Here is a 20,258-nt window from a genome sequence, read left to right on the forward strand (position 1 = left end):
GGATTTACACATTTCTGTGCAATTTTTCAGGTTGTTACTTTTTATAGACTTTTTCCAGGAGGCATTTTTGGGGGTGGTGGTACTAGTGTGTTATTGTGGTTTTTGTTTGTTGGTTGGTTTTTTGGAGGTTTATTTAGATCTCTTTCTTCAATGTGGTTGAGAATGATTTCCCAAAAGGCTTTTTCTAAACTCCACTGCAAATAAAATCGCTGTGTGGCTTACCCACCAGTGCCCATACACAAGAGCACATCATTGTGATGTACTCAGTATGAGTCAGTCCCTAAAATCCTCATGTAACTGTGAAATGGGCGTTGCATTACAAAGTAACCTATCTGGGCTTGTTGGCAATTATGTTTCTATGGAATGTAGAGAAACTACGAATAAGCAGGTCACCAAGGCACTGAAATTCTGCAAGAGGAGGAAAGAAATCTATCTGCCCATTATGTCTTTGGTAAGTTTGGCTCTGTGACTCTGCTCTCATAAATTATCCAACTTCCTGTAATGAGAGCCCACTGCTGTTCATTTTAGGCAAGGTCCCAGATGACTGAGACTCTTCAGAGAAAACAAAATGAGTCTTGCAATCCAAGGAAAGGGCTTGAGATAAAACCGTAGCAATGATTTCTTGAATGAGCAGATTTCAAGGGGAGAAAGGAATTACTCCGTGTTTGTGCTGAAGAGTACAAACACCACTTAGCATATAAATGACACCAATGAGTTTATTTCTTTATTACTGACAGGTTTCAGAGGAACAGCCGTGTTAGTCTGTATTTGCAAAAAGAAAAGGAGTACTTGTGGCACCTTAGAGACTAACCAATTTATTTGAGCATGAGCTTTCGTGAGCCACAGCTCACTTCATGTGATGAAGTGAGCTGTGGCTCACGAAAGCTCATGCTCAAATAAATTGGTTAGTCTCTAAGGTGCCACAAGTACTCCTTTTCTTTTTTCTTTATTACTTTCATCCTCTGCATTTCAATTAAGAAAACTGTGTCAAGCAATAACGCTCCAAAGGCTGTCCATTCATTATCCTGAGGGTAAAAACATGCCCTTTAATAAGGATGAATACTTGGAGAGATTGAAAACCCTCAACTCCATTACCATTCATAACCCACTTCCAATAACTCTGCAGGAAAGAATGAAATGAAACAGACAGTAAAGGCAAGAAGAGCTGAGCTTTTGACAGCAAGAAAACTCAGGATCACCTATACACTGGAAAGGGATTACATTTTAGCACCAGGCGGGATGCCTGGAGCTATAGCTCATGGTATAATCTAAAATATTTTCTGATGGGCCAATAAACCAAAAGATAATATCAGAAAAAGAAAGTAACAGACTGTGCTATTTTTGTGGTTATATTAGTAAACAGCTGCTGAACGCAAATTCTGGCCAAGAATATTTCTGCACTCAAAGAAAAACCACATGGTAGTACAGTATAAATGACATGTTAACCACTGTTGTACATCTAATTACAGAGAAGAAAAACGCCTAAGAAGTGCTTTAAAAGTATCCTGAACATAAACAGAAAGAACAACAATCAATCAGGTAGCCACAGGCTTGACAGCATAATGACTAGGGCTGGGTAAATAATTTGTAACAAATAATTTTGCCCCCTTCAGAACAGACCACACATCTCTTGAATTTGTTAACCAAAGTTTCAGCAAATAATTCATGGTGTGTAGCTTGGTTCATGAGCCATCTGTTGAGCATGTTCAATATTCAAAAGCTGAGCTGGTTTCATTGGACACATATAGCACTGGATGATAGGTTTCTGTCCCCAGATTAGATAAGCACAGGTTAGTGTCACATTTCCGGTGTGGATGCTCATGGTTAGAACTGGTTAAAATCAGGGGGGAATCATAAAAATATCATTTTCCCCACCTTGTGAGGCTGTAATAATTTCTATTCAGTTCTGGGGAAACATAAATATAGGACTACTGAATATGAATGTCATCTGAATATCGCCTATCAACCCATTCCTGATTCTAAACAGGAGTTCTGGATAGGATTCTTAGTCAAAAAACTGCATGATGCAGGTTCTGGGAAAGTAAAGTGTGTGGGGGGACAGGGGGGAGGAGGCAGAGAAGAGGGGGAGGAATTGAAGATATCCAGCAGGACCTGTTTAGTAATGAAGACGGATCTTCTCCCACCTAGGAAAATAAAGAGTTACAGATGCAGAAATGCACTATGACTTTGTTATTTAACCTTCCTGGAGGCAGGAAATCATTTTAAAAAACTGGTTTGGGAAGAAGATCCTGTTCTTTGAGCAATTCAACAATAACAGTTCTTCCTTGCGTAGGAATTGCCCTTGTTATGCTGCCAAGGTTCATTTCTTCACCAGCAGCATAAGTGCTGAAAGCACGAATATAGCTTTAACTTGCAGACACCAAACGTCTTTAAAAATGATGCTTTGTTTAATATTCACAAATAGATCATGAACTCTGGATGGCCCTTTTCATTTTTCTTTATGTCTAACCCCATTAGAATTCCAATCTTCCCACCTAGAGAAGCAAAATAGGGGTCTATAGAGCAGCTGGCATGGCACACATCTAGAAAACCTGCAGACTGGGTCTGGGAGTGTAGGGCAGAATCTGGCTGCCCTTACTTTGACCATTCTGAATCACCATAGGGAAGTCACTCTAAGTCTCAAGGCCCTATCTGTAACAGTAGTTCATTTTGACTATATCCTTTCCTGCACCCTGTGTGTGTTGCTTGTTGTCTGTGTGTGGCAGGAACTGTATTCTTGCATATTTGCACAATGCCTAGCATGAAGGAGCCTTGAGCCTGAAGGGGGCCTCTGGGTGCTACCACAATACAAATAATAAATAATTCACGTCCATAAATGCTTTGCCTTGATAATTGCATCTGGGCCTGATTTCCAGTGGTGCTGAGCACCCAGTAGGAGCAGTCAACTCAATGGAGCTATCGGTGCTCTGGACCTCTGAAAATCAGGCCCTTTCTGCATAGGTTCACAGGTAAATTATTCCTACTTGCAGGATGACTAGATTAGATGAGAAGCATATTCCTGGGGATGATCTTAGTCACAAAATGACCACAGATTAATATAATAGAATCATAGAATATCAGGGTTGGAAGGGACCCCTGAAGGTCATCTCGTCCAACCCCCTGCTCGAAGCAGGACCAATTCCCAGTTAAATCATCCCAGCCAGGGCTTTGTCAAGCCTGACCTTAAAAACCTCTAAGGAAGGAGATTCTACCACCTCCCTAGGTAACGCATTCCAGTGTTTCACCACCCACCTCGTGAAAATGTTTTTCCTAATATCCAATCTAAACCTCCCCCACTGCAACTTGAGACCATTACTCCTCGTTCTGTCATCTGCTACCATTGAGAACAGTCTAGAGCCATCCTCTTTGGAACCCCCTTTCAGGTAGTTGAAAGCAGCTATCAAATCACCCCTCATTCTTCTCTTCTGCAGGCTAAACAATCCCAGCTCCCTCAGCCTCTCCTCATAACTCATGTGTTCTAGACCCCTAATCATTTTTGTTGCCCTTCGCTGGACTCTCTCCAATTTATACACATCCTTCTTGTAGTGTGGGGCCCAAAACTGGACACAGTACTCCAGATGAGGCCTCACCAATGTCGAATAGAGGGGAACGATCACGTCCCTCGATCTGCTCGCTATGCTCCTACTTATACATCCCCAAATGCCATTGGCCTTCTTGGCAACAAGGGCACACTGCTGATTCATATCCAGCTTCTCGTCCACTGTCACCCCTAGGTCCTTTTCCGCAGAACTGCTGCCTAGCCATTCGGTCCCTAGTCTGTAGCGGTGCATTGGATTCTTCCATCCTAAGTGCAGGACCCTGCACTTATCCTTCTTGAACCTCATCAGATTTCTTTTGGCCCAATCCTCCAATTTGTCTAGGTCCCTCTGTATCCTATCCCTCCCCTCCAGCGTATCTACCACGCCTCACAGTTTAGTATCATCCGCAAATTTGCTGAGAGTGCAATCCACACCATCCTCCAGATCATTTATGAAGATTAATATGCTCACTCCCCTGGCAGTTGGGGATTTATTACACTTTCTTGAAGGCATCTACCCTAAACAATTAACCAAAAAGCAAGTTAGCATTCAGTGAACATTTTAGTTTTTCTGATATATGACACAGCTCTACCTGAGAATGCACCCCAAGCTCTCCGTTGCCATGCAGGGGCATATGGGGCAGCAAGTGATAAACACCCACCAACCCCCACGGCCATCTCCTTGCATTTCTACTGCAGACACTTGTCGGGGTAGGGAAGGGAGCAAGGCCTATGCATTCAAAACTCCCCCTCCCTCATTGCCCCAGCAATTAAGCAAAGCACAAGTGGAGGCTTGGCTTTGACTCTCAACCCACAAGCCAGCACAACTCAGCCATCACAAGGATGAGGGATAATGATCTGCCGTTGCTCAAGAACAGCAGCAGATCAACCCCAGGAGCAAGACAGGGCAGGTAAGGAACAGCCCATATGTTCTATAAAGCTCGATGGGCCTGATAAGTCCTGCCCATTAGAGAGGGACAAGTGGGGAGAAGTCCTGGCCGTATGATTTTCACAACATGAATGTGTGATCACCGCCATCTTGGCAAACACTGGGAATTGATAGGGGGGACCTCTGGAGCTAGAACAATGAGCCTCTGGAGCTTGAACCAAAGAACCAAAGCTCTTTGGCTGGGAGACACACGTCCTCTGTGGATCAGGTACAGGAGGGAGAGCATAATGCATTGACAATGATGTGGGTTACAATTGCACTAGAAAATTCTTGCTTGCCCATCTACCGGAGTAGCATTAACATGGCTATAAAACAGTATTAAGAGTTTCTCCACACAATGAACTGAGATATATATCGTTTTCCTGTCTTATTTACTCTGTTTCAATCAAATATAAACAAACAGAGAAAGGAGCATATGATTCTGAACTGAATCGGGAGCAATGGGGATGCCAGTCTACCGAAGGAGCAAGCTGGTTTTTGACTCCACAGAAGATTCTGTGACGACTAGGTGCTGGCTCTTACTATAGACATTGAGGCTGGATTCCAATGAAAACTCAAGACCAGTATTGCTTTTGTCACTCTGTCAACAGGATATGACACAGTCTGGAAGAATGGTCTGCTATTGGAACTGGCCAAAGTGACCCCCCCGCGTGTGGAGTCTCAGCCTGCTGACCACCATGCTCAGTGACCAAAGGATGTACCTATGCCTCAGGGCTCCAAGCCGCACACTTTGAATAATGGGCTACCACAAGGCTATGTACTTGCACCAACACCTTTCAATGTATACTCAAGTGATATGCCAAAAACAAGAGCACAGAAGTTTACATATGCTGATGATTTGTCACTCGCAACTCAGGCCTGTAGCTTTGAAGAACTTGAAGTGACCCTTACATCTCACTTTAAGATCATGGAGGAGTACTTTCAAAAGACTAAATCCAGTCAAATCGGTAGTGTCTATTTCCCACCTTGACAATAAAATTGCACAAAACACTCTGTCTAGTTTTGTGGTGAAATTGTGCCTTTGGACCCAAAGCTAACATATCTCAGTGTCATTCTTGACCACACCTGGACCTTTCAGGACCACCGCAAGAAAGTAGCCTCTAACGTGAAGACTCTCAACAACATTGTTCAAAAGTTAGCGGGAACAAGCTGGGGACCAACTGCCCCGATGCTACAAACATCGGCCTTGGTCCTGGTGTACTCAGTTACAGAGTGCTGTGCGTTGGTGTAGGCCTTTAATGTTTGGTATTACTCTCTCCACATAGAATCATAAAATATCAGGGCTCGAAGGGACCTCAGGAGGTCATCTAGTCCAACCCCTTGCTCAAATCAGGACCAATCCCCAACTAAATCATCCCAGCCAGGGCTTTGTCAAGCCTGACCTTAAAAACTTCTAAGGAAGGGGATTCCACCACCTCCCTAGGTAACGCATTCCAGTGTTTCACCACCCACCTCGTGAAAATGTTTTTCCTAATATCCAACCTAAATCTCCCTGCACTGCAACTTGAGACCATTACTCCTTGTCCTGTCATCTGCTATCACTGAGAATAGTCTAGCTCCATCCTCTTTGGATCCACCTTTCAGGTAGTTAAAAGCAGCTATCAAATCCCCCCTCATTCTTCTCTTCCGTAGACTAAACAATCCCAGTTCCCTCATCCTCTCCTCATAACTCATGTGTTCCAGACCCCTAATCATTTTTGTTGCCCTTCGCTGGACTCTCTCCAATTTCTCCACATCCTTCTTGTAGTGTGGGGCCCAAAACCGGACACAGTACTTCAGATGACACCTCACCAATGTCAAATAGAGGGGGACAATCACGTCCCTCAATCTGCTGGCAATGCCCCTATTTATACACCCCAAAATGCCATTGGCCTTCTTGGCAACAAGGGCACACTGTTGACTCATATCCAGCTTCTCGTCCACTGTAACCCCTAGGTCCTTCTCTGCAGAACTGCTGCCTAGCCATTCGGTCCCTAGTCTGTAGCGGTGCATGGGATTCTTCCGTCCTAAGTGCAGGACTCTGCACTTACCCTTCTTGAACCTCATCAGATTTCTTTTGGCCCAATCCTCCAATTTGTCTAGGTCCCTCTGTATCCTATCCCTACCCTCCAGCGTATCTACCACTCCTCCCAGTTTAGTGTCATCCGCAAACTTGCTGAGGGTGCAATCCACACCTGGAATCCTCCACATCATTGATGAAGATATTGAACAAAACCGGCCCCAGGACCGACCCTTGGGGCACTTCGCTAGATGCCAGCTGCCAACTAGACATGGAGCCATTGATCACTACCCGTTGAGCCCGACAATCTAGCCAACTTTCTACCCACCTTGTAGTGCATCCATCCAGCCCATACTACTTTAACTTGCTGACAAGAATACTGTGGGAGACTGTGTTGAAAACTTTGCTAAAGTCAAGGAATAACACGTCCACTGCTTTCCCTTCATCCACAGAACCAGTTATCTCATCATAGAAGGCAATTAGATTAGTCAGGCATGACTTGCCCTTGGTGAATCTATGCTGACTGTTCCTGATCACTTTCCTCTCCTCTAAGTGCTTCAGAATTGATTCCTTGAGGACATGCTCCATGATTTTTCCGGGGACATGACTGCTACTGAACATTGGAGCATATGGGTCCACAGCAGAACAGAATATCTGAACACCTACTCCCATAACTCTTCATGCAAATTGAAAATAGTGTCAGGCTTGACAAAGCCCTGGCTGGGATGATTTAGGTGGGGATTGGTCCTGTTTTGAGCAGGGGGTTGGACTAGGTGACCTCCTGAGATCCCTTCCAACCCTGATATTCTGTGATTCTACGATTCTAATAATCTTTAAAGTACTTCCAAGTATTAACACCTCATTCCTGCCTTCTCCCCACTGTAATCCCCATTTTACAGATGGTGAAACTGAGGCACAGAGGTGACATGACTTGCTCAAAGTGTCACAATGGGGATAAGTGGTAGACCTAGAGTTAGAACATGGAAACTCCTGGCTCCCAGTCAGGTAGTCAGACCATGAGATGTATCCAAATATATCAGAAGGGAGAAAGAGAGAAGCTGACCACAAGAAAGAGAAAGTCTTACAGACAGAGAGAGACATGGAACCAGACACCTGTGTTGCTTTCATCCAAGACTCTGCAAATTCAGTAAAGAGAAGCACTGGCCATGGGATACTGGGGAGGCAGAAGGCAGCAGAGGACTCAGTGTATTTGGCTTTTTCAGTTAGAGTTGGATATTCCATACAACTTGGAGAAATCTGCCTCTTAATGGCAGGTTGAAACCAGTAGCGTGTCTTGTTGGGTCAGTAATAATGTGCCAGTTTGAAATAGTAGAGGAGGTCCAGGCACTTTGCCATTCCCTGGCCGGATCCAGAGACATGAGGCAGTCATGTGTGGTCCACAGAATCATAGAAGCATAGAATATCAGGGTTGGAAGGGACCTCAGGAGGTCATCTAGTCCAACCCCCTGCTCAAAAGCAGGACCCACACACAATTAAATCATCCCAGCCAGGGCTTTGTCAAGCCTGACCTTAAAAACTTCTAAGGAAGGAGATTCCACCACCTCCGTAGGCAACACATTCCAGTGTTTCACCACCCTCCTAGTGAAAAAGTTTTTCCTAATATCCAACCTAAACCTCCCCCACTGCAACTTGAGACCATTACGCCTTGTCCTGTCCTCTTCCACCACTGAGAATAGTCTAGAACCATCCTCTCTGGAACTACCTCTCAGGTAGTTGAAAGCAGCTGTCAAATCCCCCCTCATTCTTCTCTTCTGCAGACTAAACAATCCCAGTTCCCTCAGCCTCTCCTCATAACTCATGTGTTTCAGACCCCTAATCATTTTTGTTGCCCTTCGCTGGACTCTCTCCAATTTATACACATCCTTCTTGTAGTGTGGGGCCCAAAACTGGACACAGTACTCCAGATGAGGCCTCACCAATGTCGAATAGAGGGGGACGATCACGTCCCTCGATCTGCTCGCTATGCTCCTACTTATACATCCCAAAATGCCATTGGCCTTCTTGGCAACAAGGGCACACTGCTGGCTCATATCCAGCCTCTCGTCCACTGTAACCCCTAGGTCCTTTTCCGCAGAACTGCTGCCTAGCCATTCGGTCCCTAGTCTGTAGCTGTGCATTGGGTTCTTCCGTCCTAAGTGCAGGACCCTGCACTTATCCTTATTGAACCTCATCAGATTTCTTTTGGCCAAATCCTCCAATTTGTCTAGGTCCCTCTGTATCCTATCCCTACCCTCCAGCGTATCTACCACTCCTCCCAGTTTAGTATCATCTGCAAATTTGCTGAGAGTGCAATCCACACCATCCTCCAGATCGTTTATGAAGATATTGAACAAAACCGGCCCCAGGACCGACCCCTGGGGCACTCCACTTGACACCGGCTGCCAACTAGACCTGGAGCCATTGATCACTACCCGTTGAGCCCGACAATCTAGCCAACTTTCTACCCACCTTATAGTGCATTCATCCAGCCCATACTTTTTTAACTTGCTGACAAGAATACTGTGGGAGACCGTGTCAAAAGCTTTGCTAAAGTCAAGAAACAATACATCCACTGCTTTCCCTTCATCCACAGAACCAGTAATCTCATCATAGAAGGCGATTAGATTAGTCAGGCATGACCTTCCCTTGGTGAATCCATGCTGACTGTTCCTGATCACTTTCCTCTCATGTAAGTGCTTCAGGATTGATTCTTTGAGGACCTACTCCATGATTTTTCCAGGGACTGAAGTGAGGCTCACTGGCCTGTAGTTCCCAGGATCCTCCTCCTTCCCTTTTTTAAAGATTGGCACTACATTAGCCTTTTTCCAGTCATCCGGGACTTCCCCCGTTCGCCACGAGTTTTCAAAGATAATGGCCAATGGCTCTGCAATCACAGCTGCCAGTTCCTTTAGCACTCTCGGATGCAACTCATCCGGCCCCCTGGACTTGTGCACGTCCAGGTTTTCTAAATAGTTCCTAACCACCTCTTTCTCCACAGAGGGCTGGCCATCTATTCCCCATGTTGTGATGCCCAGCACAGCAGTCTAGGAGCTGACCTTGTTCGTGAAGACAGAGGCAAAAAAAGCATTGAGTACATTAGCTTTTTCCACATCCTCCGTCACTAGGTTGCCTCCCTCATTCATTAAGGGGCCCACACTTTCCTTGGCTTTCTTCTTGTTGCCAACATACCTGAAGAAACCCTTCTTGTTACTCTTAACATCTCTCGCTAGCTGCAGCTCCAGGTGCGATTTGGCCCTCCTAATTTCATTCCTACATGCCCGAGCAATATTTTTATACTCTTCCCTGGTCGTATGTCCAACCTTCCACTTCTTATAAGCTTCTTTTTTATGCTTAAGATCCGCTAGGATTTCACCGTTAAGCCAAGCTGGTCGCCTGCCATATTTATTATTCTTTTGACACATTGGGATGGTTTGTCCCTGTAACCTCAACAGGGATTCCTTGAAATACAGCCAGCTCTCCTGGACTCCTTTCCCCTTCATGTTAGTCCCCCAGGGGATCCTACCCATCCGTTCCCTGAGGGAGTCGAAGTCTGCTTTCCTGAAGTCCAGGGTCCGTACCCTGCTGCTTACCTTTCTTCCCTGTGTCAGGATCCTGAACTCAACCAACTCATGGTCACTGCCTCCCAGATTCCCATCCACTTTTGCTTCCCCCACTAATTCTTCCCCGTTTGTGAGCAGCAGGTCAAGAAAAGCTCTGCCCCTAGTTGGCTCCTCTAGCACTTTCACCACACTGTCCACAGTGGTTTTCATGGTTTCAGGCATTGGTGGGGTATGTTACCCATACCCTGCCGGATGGGAAGTTCTAGGTAGCCTTCAATGTATTTGAGTTCTGGTGCTGCGGCTATATCTCAACGGATAGCTGGAGGTTCAGTCAGACAGAAAGAGATGTTGATTTTAATGTTCCCATGATGATTTGTATGGTCTGATTTAGCTGCCTCTCCACGAGATGGGCATGGCAGCTTCTTGTCTACACCATGCAAATTGACTCAGGCACACCTCTGCTAAAACACTTCCAACAGCCCTGCTGATACCCCCCACCCCTTTGTAATTCCCATTCCACAAGTAAAACTGAATTAGTCTATTGATAATATGCCTCTGTGGTATCTGGGCAACTGGGATTTGCTGGGGAAAATGGATATCCACAAGGCAACAGTTCAAAAGTTTCCAAAAGTTTAATTTCAGCAGAAGACATTGAATCAACAGTGCGAGGCAGGCATCCAAATTCTTCACTTTTTCAAAAATACATACCCCACCTTTGCTCCCGCCAGAGTACAGTGCTCCACCATCACACTGAAGCTCTGTCAGTTTGTTAAATCCTGTGAAATCCAACTGCTTTGACTTCTCTATTTTCACAGCAGTCTGATAGGCCATGATTGATGTTATGGACAGTCTGGGGGAAATGCAAAGAGCCTCTGAGAAGAGATACCACATTTTTAAATTTAATACTGCCTACAACTTCCATTCCCTTTAATGTTTGCCACTGGAGACAAGGGCTCATTTAGAAAAGAAAAAAAGCAATTAAAATAATAACCATAAGCCTAGCTGAGTGATGATAAATACTGGTTCTGTAGAATGCTAATTCCATTTTCCTGGCTTCTTTTGAATGGACACGGACATCCCATCTGAAAAGTTGTGCTCCAATAGACAGATCAGCTCTTCAGAGAATTGTTCTCTTAGTTTATGAAAAATGCATGAGATTTAAAAAAAAAAGGGGGGGGGGATTTAAAAAATCTCTCTCCAGTACTAAATTAGGTTGGCCAATAGCCATTTCTGTATTTCCTCCTCTTTTTATAAGAATTGATAGGCACTGTGCTTTCTCTTCTTTACAAGTTGATTCAATTCTTTTTTGCTTGACTAGTGAGAGACAGGTAACGTAGTCTAATAGAGCAGAAGAGTGGTGATTGGGACTTCTGGATTGTATTCCTAGATCTTCCCCTGACTCTTGTAATTTTGGGCAAATCTTAATCTACTCAAACTGCCTCTAAACCACCTGAACAATGGGGACACCATTACTTTTGCCTTACAGGAGCGTGCAAATTAACTAAAATACTTAGAGCACTTCTGAGATCATTGAACGAAATTTGCTATATACCACAAATAACACGTGGTACTGCAGCCAAGAGAAACATTAAATGGAGCATGGTCAGCGTTCATCAGAAATTAACCACTGTACTCATACCACTCAAGTCACATACACTCTCACCACTAAATGAAAACCGTTGGAAACGCGGACATTTTAGTGTCAGACACTGCCCAGATCTATGGCTTGAGAAAATCGGCTGTTTAGGAAAGCCAGGGACTGAGAGCACTGGTTAGAGCCAGACTACATGATGGGCTTGTGAACGCTTCCTCCTCACAAAGTTCTTTTCTCGGTGCTTACACAAATAGTCACTCACTACCGTCAATAAAAGTTCTGTGCACACATTGAACAGCCCACAGTGCTGCCAAAATGCATCTACATCCTGACTTTCCACAGTTATTCCATTCCTGGACTTCCTTAGGCTGAGACTGACAAATTTGTTGAAACAGGTAGTTGTTCTGTACGTGGACAAATGGACGCTGGTCAGTCTGGGTTAGTCGACTCATTTCCTAACGTGAGCCCTGGTGTCCAGAGGTGAAAGCTAACACGTGTACCGTACACACTATGGAAACGTCTACACTAGAGCACTACAGCCGCACAGCTGCAGTGCACCTGGCGAAGACGCGCTAGGCTGACAGGAGAGCGCTCTCCCCTCGGCATAATTACCCCACCTCCGCGAAAGGCGGGAGCTCTGTTGGCAGGAGAGCATCTCCTGCCGACATAGCACCAGTGTGGACAGCGCTTAGATTGATGTAACTTATGTCGCTCGGGGAGTGTCTTTTTCACACCCCTGAGCGATATAAGTTATATCAACTGAAGTGGTAGCATAGAGCAGCCCAAAAGCTTACATTGGTACAAGTTACGTCACTCAGGAGTGTGAATAAGCCACACCCTGAGCAACGTAAGTTACACCAACCTAAGTTACACCGGCGTGGAGAGCGCTGTGTCGGTGGGAGAGCTTCTACAGCTGCTCAAGGGGGCTGGAGTAATTGAACAGTAAGTGAACAGGAGCGATCTCTCTCGGCGGCTTGGAGCGTCTCCACTAGCAGCACTGCATCGGGGCAGCTGCATCACTGTCCGCTCTGCAGGGTAGTTAGTGGACCCAGGCTCATCCTTGGAGGGACTTTTTAAAGTTTTAAAAACACAGAAGGAATCATAGAAGTGGAAGGGACCTCGAGAGGTCATCTAGTCCAGTCCCCTGCACTCAAGGCAGGACTAAGTATTATCTAGACCACCCCTGACAGGTGTTTGTCCAACCTGCTCTTAAAAATCCCCAATGATGGAAATTCCACAACCTCTCTAGGAAATTTATTCCAGGGCTTAACCACTCTGACAGTGAGAACAACGAGGAGTCCTTCTGGCACCTTAGAGGATAACAAATTTATTTGGGCATAAGCTTTCATGGGCTAAAACCCACTTCATCAGATGCATGGAGTGAAAAGTACAGTAAGCTGTATATATATGAAAAGATGGGAGTTGCCTTACCAAGTGGGGGGTCAGTGCTAATGAGGCCAATGAGAGTTAGGAAGTTTTTCCTAATGTCCAACCTAAACTGCCCTTGCCGCAATTTAAGCCCATTGCTTCTTGTCCTACACTCAGAGGTTAAGAAGAACAATTTTTCTTCCTCCTCCTTTTAACAACCTTTTATGTACTTGAAAACTGTTATCATGTCCCCTCTCAGTCTTCTCTGCTCCAGACTCAACAAACTCACATTTTTCAATCTTCCCTCATAGGTCATGTTTTCTAGACCTTTAATCATTTTTGTTGCTCTTCTCTGAACTTTCTCCAATTCGTCCACATCTTTCCTGAAATGTGGCACCCAGAACTGGACACAATACTCCAGTTGAGGCCTGATCAGCGCAGAGTAGAGCGGAAGAATTACTTCTCGTGTCTTGCTTACAACACTCCTGCTAATACATCCCAGAATGATGTTTGCTTTTTTTTTTGCAACAGCGTTACACTGTTGACTCATATTTAGCTTTTGATCCACTATGATCCCCTTCCGCATTACTCCTTCCTAGGCAGTCATTTCCCATTTTGTATTTCTGCAACTGATTGTTCCTTCCAAAATGCAGTACTTTGCATTTGTCCTTATTGAATTTCATCCTATTTACTTCAGACCGTTTCTCCAGTTTGTCCAGATCATTTTGAATTTTAATCCTATCCTCCAAAGCACTTGCCACCCCTCCCAGCTTGGTATTGTCCGCAAACTTTATAAGTGTACTCTCCATGCCATTATCTAAAGGAGATCGCTGACGTTTCTGTGCAAGAGGAAAACATCTGTTTAGAGTACAAAGTGCTGCCCAGACTGGTTTCTAGTGGCAATGGCACCACTTCAGTGTCCTCATTCGCTGACTTTTTTTAAAATAGGAAATATCAAGGGGTGAGGAATTTTGTGCGTGTTTTCAAAAAGCCTGCTACTTATAGCAATAGTTCTGACACATGCTATGTTATGTCAGACACAGCCCTGCATCTACTGAAGTCAGTGGCAAACATCCCATTGGTCTCCACAGTGCAGCATTAGACCTCAAGACCCAGATTCACCAAAACATTTAAACATGTATTTCCAGAAATCAATGGTACTTAACATTAAGTATGTGACTAAGTGCTATGCTGAATCAGGGCCTCAGTACTGTTCTTAGAGCGTCTGAGCTTCGGTATGAGGATGGGTTCTGATAACACAGACCTGAACGTTTGTCCAGAACTTGAAACAAACCCAAAATAAACCATTTTGGACATTCAAAAATTGTTTGTTATGAGCAATCTTGAGCTTTCTGTTTGGGACTAGAAGCAAAAATGCTGAAACTCCATACAGCCCAGGTTCTTTTCATGCAATTTCCAGATGAGCTTTGCAGACCAAGGGTTTGGATAAACAGCTTGGTGAGGCCTACTAAAAAAATGGTGCCTCCCTATCTCTTGTAGCAGTGAGTTCCACAGGTTGATTATGAATTTTGTATTCCAGTATTTTCTGTTAGCAGTTTTAAATTTGTTACCTTTAACATTCATTGGGTATTCATTTGTGTTATTAGAATCTACGTATTGTGACGAAGTTCCTCCTCTACCTTGGTGGGTCTTGCGCTTATTGGCGGATTTGCTTGCTTTGGAGCTTCACGGCAGCCCTTAGTTTGGCCGTTTCCATGAACCCACAGTCCAGGACAACTCCTCCTGTGTCTGACCAGGAGTTGGGAGGTTTGGGGGGAACTCGGGCCCGCCCTCTACTCCGGGTTCCAGCCCAAGGCCCTGTGGAATGCAGCTGTCTAGAGTGCCTCCTGGAACAGCTGTGCGACAGCTACAACTCCCTGAGCTACTGCCCCATGGACTCCTCCCAACACCTTCTTTATCCTCACCACAGGACCTTCTTCCTGATGTCTGATAATGCTTGTACTCCTCAGTCCTCCAACAGTCTGCGTTCTCACTCTCAGCTCCTAGTGCCTCCTCCTCCCAGCACCTGACACGCGCACCACAAACTGAAGTGAGCTCCTTTTTAAACCCAGGTGCCCTGATTAGCCTGCCTTAATTGATTCTAGCAGCTTCTTGATTGGCTGCAGGTGTTCTAATCAGCCTGTCTGTCTTAATCGTCTCCAGAAGGTTCGTGATTGATCTGGAAACTTCCCTGTTACCCTACCCAGGGAAAAGGGACCTACTTAACCTGGGGCTAATATATCTGCCTTCTATTACTCTCCTGTAGCCATCTGGCCCAACCCTCTCACAGTATCTAGAAACTTGTATGCCCCCTCCACATCATAACTATCTGAGCACTGGAATCACCTTCTCTGTACCATTATTTTACGGGCCCTCTTACTTGTCCATTTTCTAAAATACTGGCCTTATACTTTCACTGTCCCTCAGACAGAAGTTCTTCCATGTATGTACATAGGTTTCTCTTTGATCACAAAACGTAAGCACTCCTGACTCCAACCCTATGCTCAATCTACTCCACTATGTGGCTTCAAGACAGATTTTTAAAAATAAGCGAATGATAGGACCTGATCTCATGCCCAATGAACATATTCCCATTGCCTTCAATGGGCACCAAATCAAGTCTTATAATTTTAAAAATTAAATAAGAGGTACATTAAAAATTCTAAGATAGTTGCCCACTCATTTTAAAGTAAATAAACTAAGCATATTTCTCTTTTACTTGCCCTTTTTTGGACTGCCCTTTTAAAACCAACATTGTGAAGAGGAGCTTGGTTTAAAAAAACCCCTCTGTTGGGAACCTGAGTTAATTATTTAGCAGAATACACTCCTGTGGTTAGGGGGATTTTAGTTTCCCTGAATTCAGCTGTGACGTTGTCGGATTAAAATATAACCATGCAAATCATTATTGCTACCACTTTTATATATTTGCAGCAAATCTTATACAAAATATAACTCCTGGCTAGCAAGGGTTAAACAGCTTGCAGGCTGAATGACCCACAGCCAACCTTTAAAGTCATGTTAGAAGGTATGTGAATGCTAATTAGGGCCATTCATGCTAAATAGGCTAGAACTTTGAAATGCAAACCTATGTTATTAGAAGTTAGAAGTGATACTAATTGTCAGGTTTCAGAGTAACAGCCCTGTTAGTCTGTATTTGCAAAAAGAAAAGGAGTACTTGTGGCACCTTAGACACTAACCAATTTATTTGAGCATGAGCTTTCGTGAGTGAAAGTGATCATCCAGTTGGGCCATTTCCAGCACAAATCCAGGTTTTCTCACCCTCCACCAACTTGATGATCACTTTAGATAAGCTATTACCAGCAGGACAGTGGGGTGGGAGGAGGTATTGTTTCATGATCTCTGTGTGTATATAAAGTCTGCTGCAGTTTCCACGGTATGCATCCGATGAAGTGAACTGTAGCTCACAAAAGCTCATGCTCAAATAAATTGGTTAGTCTCTAAGGTGCCACAAGTACTCCTTTTCTTGATACTAATTGTGTGTATCTTAAAAGCTAACCATGAAAAATGACAATTCATGTCTGTCACTATAACTATTGATTCAGAGATCAAAAGGGAATATTAACATTTAGATGAATCTTGGGTGAGATAGTGTCATTGTCTATATATCTCCTTGAAGTTTGTAATAGACTGAGTAATGGATAAATTGCCCTGTGTTAATTTGTGTAACTAATTACTGGTGAAAAGAAAAGGAGTACTTGTGGCACCTTAGAGATGAACAAATTTATTGGAGCATAAGCTTTCCTGAGCTACAGCTCACTTCATCAGTTCCATGCAGTAGAAAATACAGTAGGGAGATTTTATATACACAGAGAACATGAAACAACGGGTGTTACCATACACACTGCAATGAGAGGGATCAGGTAAGGTGAGCTATTACCAGCAGGAGAGAGAAAATAGTGATAATCAAGGTGGGCCATTTCCAGCAGTTGACAAGAACGTCTGAGGAACAGTAGTGGGGAAAAATAAACATGGGGAAATAGTTTTACTTTGTGTAATGACCCATCCACTCCCAGTCTTTATTCAAGCCTAAAAGAAGGGTTTCTTCAGGTATGTTGGCAACAAGAAGAAAGCCAAGGAAAGTGTGGGCCCCTTACTGAATGAGGGAGGCAACCTAGTGACAGAGGATGTGGAAAAAGCTAATGTACTCAATGCTTTTTTTGCCTCTGTTTTCACTAACAAGGTCAGCTCCCAGACTGCTGCGCTGGGCATCACAAAATGGGGAAGAGATGGACAGCCCTCTGTGGAGATAGAGGTGGTTAGGGACTATTTAGAAAACCTGGACGTGCACAAATCCATGGGGCCGGACGAGTTGCATCCGAGAGTGCTGAAGGAATTGGCGGCTGTGATTGCAGAGCCATTGGCCATTATCTTTGAAAACTCGTGGCGAACGGGGGAAGTCCCGGATGACTGGAAAAAGGCTAATGTAGTGCCAATCTTTAAAAAAGGGAAGGAGGAGGATCCTGGGAACTACAGGCCAGTCAGCCTCACCTCAGTCCCTGGAAAAATCATGGAGCAGGTCCTCAAAGAATCAATCCTGAAGCACTTGCATGAGAGGAAAGTGATCAGGAACAGCCAGCATGGATTCACCAAGGGAAGGTCATGCCTGACTAATCTAATCGCCTTTTATGAGGAGATTACTGGTTCTGTGGATGAAGGGAAAGCAGTGGATGTATTGTTTCTTGACTTTAGCAAAGCTTTTGACACGGTCTCCCACAGTATTCTTGTCAGCAAGTTAAGGAAGTATGGGCTGGATGAATGCACTATAAGGTGGGTAGAAAGCTGGCTAGATTGTCGGGCTCAACGGGTAGTGATCAATGGCTCCATGTCTAGTTGGCAGCCGGTATCAAGTGGAGTGCCCCAAGGGTCGGTCCTGGGGCCGGTTTTGTTCAATATCTTCATAAATGATCTGGAGGATGGTGTGGATTGCACTCTCAGCAAATTTGCGGATGATACTAAACTGGGAGGAGTGGTAGATACGCTGGAGGGGAGGGATAGGATACAGAAGGACCTAGACAAATTGGAGGATTGGGCCAAAAGAAATCTGATGAGGTTCAAGAAGGATAAGTGCAGGGTCCTGCACTTAGGACGGAAGAACCCAATGCACAGCTACAGACTAGGGACCGAATGGCTAGGCAGCAGTTCTGCAGAAAAGGACCTAGGGGTGACAGTGGATGAGAAGCTGGATATGAGTCAGCAGTGTGCCCTTGTTGCCAAGAAGGCCAATGGCATTTTGGGATGTATAAGTAGGGGCATAGCGAGCAGATCGAGGGACGTGATCGTTCCCCTCTATTCGACATTGGTGAGGCCTCATCTGGAGTACTGTGTCCAGTTTTGGGCCCCACACTTCAAGAAGGATGTGGATAAATTGGAGAGAGTCCAGCGAAGGGCAACAAAAATGATTAGGGGTCTGGAACACATGAGTTATGAGGAGAGGCTGAGGGAACTGGGATTGTTTAGCCTGCAGAAGAGAAGAATGAGGGGTGATTTGATAGCTGCTTTCAACTACCTGAAAGGGAGTTCCAAAGAGGATGGCTCTAGACTGTTCTCAATGGTAGCAGATGACAGAACGAGGAGTAATGGTCTCAAGTTGCAGTGGGGGAGGTTTAGATTGGATATTAGGAAAAACTTTTTCACTAAGAGGGTGGTGAAACACTGGAATGCGTTACCTAGGGAGGTGGTAGAATCTCCTTCCTTAGAGGTTTTTAAGGTCAGGCTTGACAAAGCCCTGGCTGGGATGATTTAACTGGGAATTGGTCCTGCTTCGAGCAGGGGGTTGGACTAGATGACCTTCTGGGGTCCCTTCCAACCCTGATATTCTATGATTCTATGATTCTAAAAGTTAATTGTATCCGGTTTGCTGAATTGGAATTAGTTTGCAGTCTCTCGTTGGAGTCTGTTTTTGAAGTTTTGTTGTTGAAGAATTGCAACTTTTAGGTCTGTAATCGAGTGACCAGAGAGATTGAAGTGCTCTCTGACTGGTTTTTTAATGTTATAATTCTTGACGTCTGATTTGTGTCCATTTATTCTTTTACGTAGAGGCTGTCCAGTTTGGCCAATGTACATGGCAGAGGGGCATCGCTGGCCCATGGTGGCATATATCACATTGGTAGATGTGCAGGTGAATGAGCCTCTGATAGTGTGGCTGATGTGATTAGGCCCTATGATGGTGTCCCCTGAATAGATATGTGGACACAGTTGGCAACGGGCTTTGTTGCAAGGATAGGTTCCTGGGTTAGTGGTTCTGTTGTGTGGCTGCTGGTGACTATTTGCTTCAGGTTGGGGGGCTGTCTGTAAGCAAGGACTGGCCTGTCTCCCCCAAGATCTGTGAGAATGATGGGTCGTCCTTCAGGACAGGTTGTAGATCCTTGATGATGCGCTGAAGAGGTTTTAGTTGGGGGCTGAAGGTGATGGCTAGTGGCGTTCTGTTATTTTCTTTGTTGGGCCTGTCCTGTAGTAGGTGTTTAGAAAACAGAAGGTTACATCAAAAGCCTATTGTTTACCCAGCTCTGTGTGGCCAAGGGGATGCTAGAACACTGTATAAAAAGACTCTTGGGTCCTGATCCTGTCCATCTCAGATCTGCTTGATGCTTCATCAGGGGAAGCTTAAACCACCAGATTGAGATTCCAGTGCTGACTGGTCCGCCCTGAATAGGATATTGGACATTGGACTATAACCTATGAACTATTTATTTGCAACTACAAAGCTCACCATCTCTGCTTTGGATCTGAACCTCAAGAATTAAACTCATATCTGTATGTATATTGATCTTTTAACCATACTCTCTCTCTCGTTTTTTAATAAATTTTAGTTTAGTTACTAAGAATTGGCTGTATGCATGTATTTGGGTAAGACCTGGAATATTCAATCACCTGGGAGGTAATAAGAAAAGGAGTACTTGTGGCACCTTAGAGACTAACCAATTTATTTGAGCATGAGCTTTCGTGAGCTACAGCTCACTTCATCAGATGCATACCGTGGAAACTGCAGCAGACTTTATATATACACAGAGAATATGAAACAATACCTCCTCCCACCCCACTGTCCTGCTGGTAATAGCTTATCTAAAGTGATCAACAGGTGGGCCATTTCCAGCACAAATCCAGGTTTTCTCACCCTCCACCCCCCCACACAAATTCACTCTCCTGCTGGTGCTAGCCCATCCAAAGTGACAACTCTTTACATAATCAAGTCGGGCTATTCCCTGCATAGATCCAGGTTTTCTCACATC

At 44.6% G+C, this 20,258-nt stretch overlaps 1 protein-coding gene across 3 annotated transcripts in view; it reads right to left on the reverse strand.

Annotated features, from left to right (window-relative positions):
- Nucleotides 1–20,258, reverse strand: part of NECAB2 (N-terminal EF-hand calcium binding protein 2) — a 359,662-nt gene that overhangs the window by 205,717 nt on the left and 133,687 nt on the right. The window lies entirely within an intron of this gene.

Source organism: Caretta caretta, chromosome 12 (assembly GCF_965140235.1).
Source record: "Caretta caretta isolate rCarCar2 chromosome 12, rCarCar1.hap1, whole genome shotgun sequence".
Lineage (NCBI taxonomy): Eukaryota > Metazoa > Chordata > Testudines > Cheloniidae > Caretta > Caretta caretta.